The following is a 7206-nucleotide window of genomic DNA, read 5'->3' on the forward strand; positions in this document are numbered from 1 at the left end:
AGCTACTGTAATGCAATATACCAGCAATTGGTTGGCTTTCATAATGGAAATTTATTGGTTTATAAATGTACATTTCCAAGACCATGAAAACATCAAACTTAAGACATCAACAGAATACTGCACCAGTGTGAAAGTATTATGTACCCCAGAAAAGCCATGTTTCAATCCTGATACAATCTTGTGGGGTCAGCTATTTCTTTTCATCATAATTCAATACTGTAGGTTGGAAATTTTTCATTAGATTATCTCCATGGAGGTGTGACACACACAATTGTGGGTGTAACTTGATTAGATGGAGAAGTGACTCCACCCATTTCATGTGGGGTTTTGGTTAGTTTACTGGAATCCTTTACAAGAATAAACATTTTGGAGAAAGTCAAATATCAGAGCTGACAGAAACTTCAGAGCAGAGCTGACACTTGGAAAACAGAGACAGATATTTGGAGATGCTTGGAGCCCAACAGATGTTGCCATGAGATGTTAAGCAAGCCAGAACCTGGAGAGAGCCTAGGGAAGCCAAGAGATTAAAGCCAGGCCCAAAAAATACAAACTGAGGAAACCCCATAGAAACAGAGGCTGAAAGCAATGGATCCCAGGAGCAAGGGACCAGCAGATGTCAGCATGTGACTTCTTAACTGACAGGTGTTCTGTATCCATTGACCTTCCTTGAATTGAGGTATCTTTCTCTGGATGCCTGAGTTGGACATTTTTGTGGGCTTTGAACTGTAAACTTGTAACTTCTTAGATTCCCCTTTTTTAGAGCTATTCCAGTTCTGGTATTTTGCATCCTGGCAGCATTTAAGAAACTAATACAGATACCTTCTCTGAAGAAAGCCACTGGCATTAGGATACCTGTGACACATAGAAATGCATATGACTGGTGTCTGCTAGCCCTTCTCTCCTGAATTTGCTGTTTTTAGCATCTGACTTCAATGGCTTTCTCTCTCATCTCCTCCCAGGACTTTCTTCTCTCACTAAGCTCTCTCCAAACTTCTCTAGGTGTTTTTCTCTGAGTGCTCTCCATTTTTTCTCTCCTTTATCCTCTCATAAAGGACTCCAGTATAGGATTAAGACCCATCTTGAATTGGGTGGGTCACATCTCAATTGAAACAACTTAGACATAATGTCACACCTACAATAGTTCTATGCCAACTGGAAAGAATTAAAAGAATATGGTCTTTGTGGAGTACATAACAGCTTCAAACCAGCACATTTCACCCCCTGCACCCCCCCCAAAAAAACATGTTCTTTCCATATACAAAATGCATTCATTCCATTACAATATCCCAAGACCCTTAAGTCATTTCAGTAATGATATGAAATACAAAGTTTCATAAAATCAGTTACAGACATGGTTTATCCTAAGATGTGGTATATCTCTAGTTGTGAATCTGTGAAATTTAAAACAAGTTATCTGCTTCCAAGACACAGAACAGGAACACTCATAGAGTGAAAGTTCCTATTACCATAGGGAAAAAAAATGAAAGGAAAGCAGGGTCCCAAACAGTTCTGAAAACTTGCAGAGCAAACTTCAATGGATTTCCAGGTCTGAAAATCATCTATATAAAGATGTTTTATCCTCAAAGCTTGAGAGAGCAGCAGTCTCACCCTCACAAAGGGCTTATGCAGTGACCCTGCTCTCTCCAAACACTGGGGAGAGGGTTCCAACATCTCCAAACACTGGAGACATAGCCATGCTCTTTGGTCCACCCTCTTTGAGCATTAGGGCAGCAGCCAGAATCTCTGCAATCTCTGCACAGGCTCATCCCTCTGAACAGCTGGATCATGCCCTGGCTCTCTCAACCCCCTCTCAAACCCTCTCTGTCACCTTGGGTAATAGCACTCTTCCTGAACAACTGTGTAGCCAAGCTACCCTCAATTTCCCAGGCATCTGAGAGCCCTGGGGTGGCAGCACTCTTCCTGAACAATGGGGAGGAAGGCTCACCCTCCGCATACTCTGGAGCAAACCCACCCTTCCCACATGCATAGGTGTCCACTCTCCTGGCCCAACATTCCTTTATTCCAGAACTCAGTTTCCTTGATTCTGCCATTGAAGTCATTTTCCTTCAATCTGTCCCTTTTAGTCCAGCCTGGCACTGGTTCTGTTCACACAGATCTCACAAAATCTCATTGACTTTGCATACTAAACACAGGTGGTCCAACCTTCAGAAAATAGGACCATCCACACGTCTTTTCCGGACAGCTGTATTTCCAATCCTGACTTGTACCGAAATGACTGGCTAGGTTTGTGTTTGTTCAAGTCTTCACATGAGGTGCTATTCTCAGGGAACTCATTTTCCAAGAGCTTGGAATTTTCTAAACTACCAATTTCTGTTTTCTTTGTACCAGGAGTTCAGTTTTCATTATAGCCCTTTCTTCATGCATTTTACTATAAGCTGCAAAGAGAAGCCAGACCACACTTTCCACATTGAATTTGGAAATCTCTTCAGCTAAGTAACCAAATTCTTTGCTCTCAAATTATGCCTTCCATCCAATATCAGGACTCAGTTTTGCCAAATTCTCTTTGACTTTAAAACAAGGATCACCTTTCCTCCTGTTTGTAATGCCATGTGCATCATTTCTCTCTAATGCCTCACTGGTAGTACCTAGTGTTCACGTTTCTACCAACAGTCTCTTCAAAGCAATCTAGGCTTTTTAGATCAAGCATCTCACAATTCTTCCAGAATCTTCCTCTTTTCCATTTATAAAGCTATTCCAGCATTTTAGGCATTTGCAAATCACAGCACCCCACTCTCTGGGAACCAAAATCTGTTTCAGTTTGCTAAAGCTGTCAGAATGCAATATACCAGAAATAACCAGGTTGAATTTTCCCATAGGAATTTATTAGCTTACAAATTTACAGCTCTAAAGCTATGAAAATATCCAAATTAAGGCATCAACAGGATGATACCTTCTCTGAAGAAAGGCTACCAGCATCTGTGGCATCTGTGCATGGAAGGTACATGGAAGTCATTGGCTGGTCTTTCTCTCCCAGATTTCATTGCTTTGAGCATCTGACTACAGTGAATTTCTCTCTCAGCAACTCTTTCTCTCTCTCTCTCTCTCTCTCTCTCTCTCTCTCTCTCTCTCTCTCTCTCTCTCTCAGCTCTTTCCAAACATCTCTGGGTATTTCTGTCCATGCCCTCTCCACTTTATCTTTCCTTTATCTTCTCATAAATGACTCCAGTAAAGAATTAATTCCACCTTGAATTGAGTGGGTTACATCTCAGTTGAATCAACCAACTCAAAACGTCCCATCCACAATAGGTCTGCACCAACAGGAATTGCTTTAAAGAATATTGCCTTTTCTTAGGTATATAACAGCTTCAAACCAGCACATTCACTTAAGATAGGTTGCATGCTGTGTGAATAAAACTTTTTTTAAGCAATGCGATTGCCAGTGAAGTCTTTTTTTTTAACCTCATATCACTCATCACTATCTGTGTGCTGCCCCCAGTGGGGATGGGGAGGTGTGGCACCTCCTGGGTTCTGCTGAAACCAATTCTCTGGAGAAGGGGTCAGCTGGGGAATAGATGCACTGGACCAATAAAGGGAATTAAGGTGGGGCACCAACAATGTCTACCACTGTGTCCCATCCCCATGTCCATTAAATACAAAAAAGATGTCATATTAACCACCTGGATACTTGTTGATACTCATTGCAATGAGATTTTGAAGCACATTAAAACAAAATTTTGTTTCAAATGATGCTGCAAACTTTGTAGACATTTAGTAGGACTTCCTCTTACTTAAAGATCTTTAAGATTGTTCACTCTCACTATTTTGCTTTATTGAGTTTAGAATGCAGTGATTTTTATGTTTCCAAATATACCTTTAAAAAAGTGCTTATAAGCTAAAATTAAAAAAAAAAAAAAAAGGTATATTTCTTCTTCTGACAGTCACCAGAGGTGGAAAGTTATTGTTTGGGGAGAAATGTGCCAGGACTGACAAACTTTTCATTAATGATGGTGCCGTCCTATTCACAAAGTAAAAGTTCAATAGTAGCTAAAGAAGGTACAAAGGAAAACAATCACCCCAGCCTCTCCTCACTCTTCCTTAAGTTCTCTCTTTCCTTTTTCCTTTTCTGCTTTGTCTTCCAAAAGCTGCTCACTGGGGCTCCCTTTCCTGAGGTGCACCAAACAGAATTTTGGCTAGAGTTTTCCACTCCAAGGTATCACAAGATCCAGGACTTTGGAGCCACAGTGTCCTGAAAGAAACTGCTCCTGAAGGGAGAACTCAATCCATGGAATTTGGAATGAGATTCCAAGTAGCCTACTGGTCACAACCACTTTTTTTTTTCAGGTAAAATGTTAAAGTTCTGTTTAAAGCATAATTCTCACTTTGAGTATGCAAAATACAAACTCCACAAAATGTTTGCTTTTTTTTCACCTTGTAGTTTACAAATATACAAAACAGTCTTGTTTATATTTAAATTACATATTTATTAATGCAAAGAATTATTTAAAGTATACATTTGTTTTTCTTTAAGGCATATTCAGGAATAAATCATTGTATGAATTATTGCACATCTAAAAACACAGTGCTTAAGAAGACTGTCTGCCTAACAAATGTTCAAGTAAATCAGGTGTATTTACCTGGCTTAGGTCATAAATGTAGACAAGAAGATAAAAATAGATTTTCTTTGTCAAAGTATGCAGCAGTTTGAGAACTTTGTCTACCTGGTTTGGCACTTTTAGAACCAAGATTCACTAAGCACCATCAGTTAGGCTATTAAAACACATTTCCTGTACCTGAATTTCTTCCTTTTCTTCTAGTATCGTAGTAATGGCTTTTGGAAGGCAAAGAGAATACAAGGTGATCTTTATACTTGTGTTGAAACACTTCTCAAGGGGATGAATCCTTCCCTTCCCCAAATGCACAGATCTAATGTATACCCTGATATCCACAACCTCCAGTCACTCCCCTGGCGTGTCATAAGTCTGGGAATATTCAAGTTGTATTTAGAATTCCAATGAAGAGAAGATTCCATCAAAGACCCCATCTGTTCTTTGATTTGTGTCTTTTGGTTTCCTCATTTCTCCTGACTTTCCTTTCACAAACAGACTCGCTGGGAACTTAGCCATGTCTGTAGAGTTTTCCACCTGGGTTTCCCCCTTCACCCAACAGACTGTATGAAAGGTAGAAATACTGAACTCTCTTCCCATAGTGCAGGTTACCTCCACTGTCTGGGATTTAAACATGCCTCTTCATGTGTAAGGAGTGGTGGTCCCACCCAGAGAATGCCCCAGCTTCTGGCATGGGAAGAGGTGGTCTCCCGTGTATTTCCCACAGTGTCTTGTCAGTTCTTCTAGCCAGGCAAATTTCCACCCACAGCCCTTCCAGTCCCAATATTATTGTTTCTCACCTGTATGAGTATGCAGGTGTACCTTAAGATGAGAACTCTGTAGGTTTTGCCACAGCTGCATAATCACAAGTGTCGGTTGTTGTCCTTTTCTGCAGCCATGACCTTCTCCCCCTCTTAGGCTTGGGTTCCTGGGGCATACAGAAACCAGGTGGCATGAGCTCTTGGTAATGGAGCAGGGGGACCTGCGGCTGCATCTGGTAGGTCAGGAAGGGTAAGAGAATGCAAGCCCCAGGGGAGGACAGGGCAGAGTGACAGTCCCTGCTATTCATCCGTTCCTTCGTACTCAGGGTCAGGGTAATCCTGCTGGGGAGCTGCTGTCCCAGGGGGAATTCCTGTGTGGGTAACTGGTGGCCGTGATTGAGCTGGGGTCCACTGCCCAAGTGGGCCTCCAGGGGCCTACCAAAGGTGCTTGATCTTGGGGCAACCAGGTGGCTGCCATCTGGGCTACCTTTGCTAGTACTGGTGACTGAACGGCTGCCATACTCACTACAGGGTGCACTGGGCGCCACGAACTTACCCAGTAGGTCACGCCCTGGCAACCACTGCTGCTGTGGTGGAATGATTACCAGGTCCGATTCTGGCCGCAAGAGCTCGATCACAAAGTCACGTCATTGATGTCCGCCAGATTGAAGGGCCTAGGGTGAAGGGGCGCAGACTTGGCCATGGAGAAGCGTCACCCTAGCCTCCTGGAGCCACACCCGTATTACCCCAGACTTGCAGCCGGTAGCTGAAGCCGCAGGTTGAGGGAGGGCTGGTCTGGCCGCTGCTACAGGGAGGACCAGGTTGAGACTGACGCCATCAAAGACACGGTGGTGGTCACCAACTCCTGATAGGACAGAGGTCGTTCGCTCAGCTGTACGGCACCGGGTTGCTACCACCACATGCTGCGCGGTTTCTGCAGTTTTTCAGATCCACGGATTCTGTCGTCGCCGCCAGGTTGTAGCGGCAGCTGAGAAACACCAAAAGAAGTCTTTACCTGTGCGAGAGCTCCTCGCGCCAGCTGTTATTCTGGGCACCGGTGGAATGCAGAGACAGAATTCTCCCTTCCCGCTGGGCCCGAAGCGAACGTGGAGAAGGACCTGAGCCGCGCATTGCTAACAGCCACGTCAGACTCTCCAGGCGGCTTCCTCATTAACGCAGAGATCCAGAAGATCCTCTGGAGCTTGAAGCAGCAGGGGTACCTGATCCCCAAAATGAAGGAAGAAGGGGGGAAAAAAAACTTAGAAAAGAAACCAAAACCCCAAATCCCCGATTGCCCAAGAGCCTTCTTTAGATTAAATAACTCCGAGATGCCTTTTTAAAAAGAAAAAAAAGCAAAAAGCTTCCGTTTGTATGCAAAAATTTGGAGAAAAGTTGTAAACTCTTATTAAAAATAGAGAGTTCGGGAGGGGCCAAGATGGTAGCTTAGTAATGTGCACGTTTTAGTTCGTCCTCCAGAACAACTACTAAATAACCAGAAACAGTACAGAACAGCTCCTGGAGCCACGATAGTGACTGGACATACAGCGTACCCCAGTCTGGACCAGCTGGACCAGCTGCGAGTCTCCGGAACCATGAGTTCCCCAAGCCGCAGCGGCCGGCAGCCGGCGCCCCTCCCCCACAGGCAGCTTCCCAGAGGGAAATGAAAGAGACTCTAACAGTAGCAGGGACTGAGTCCAACCAAACACCAATTGTGGCATTAATAAACAAATTCTGACTACTAAAAATAGGCCCCCAGCTCAGGCGAAACTGGTCAAGGTGGAGGTCGCCTATTGGGCTAACCGAAAAAGAGGAAAGGGGATGAAACAGAGGCTTTTGTGGCTGTTTCTACAGAGGCTTGGCTGCCTCTGGATTCAGCGGTG

The 7206-nt window shown here is 43.8% G+C and overlaps 1 pseudogene; it reads right to left on the reverse strand.

The window, feature by feature from the left end:
• Positions 1 to 5193: 5193 nt before the first annotated feature.
• Positions 5194 to 6497, reverse strand: LOC143655503 (Krueppel-like factor 4 pseudogene; annotated as a pseudogene).
• Positions 6498 to 7206: the final 709 nt, after the last annotated feature.

This window comes from Tamandua tetradactyla, chromosome 14 (assembly GCF_023851605.1).
Source record: "Tamandua tetradactyla isolate mTamTet1 chromosome 14, mTamTet1.pri, whole genome shotgun sequence".
Lineage (NCBI taxonomy): Eukaryota > Metazoa > Chordata > Mammalia > Pilosa > Myrmecophagidae > Tamandua > Tamandua tetradactyla.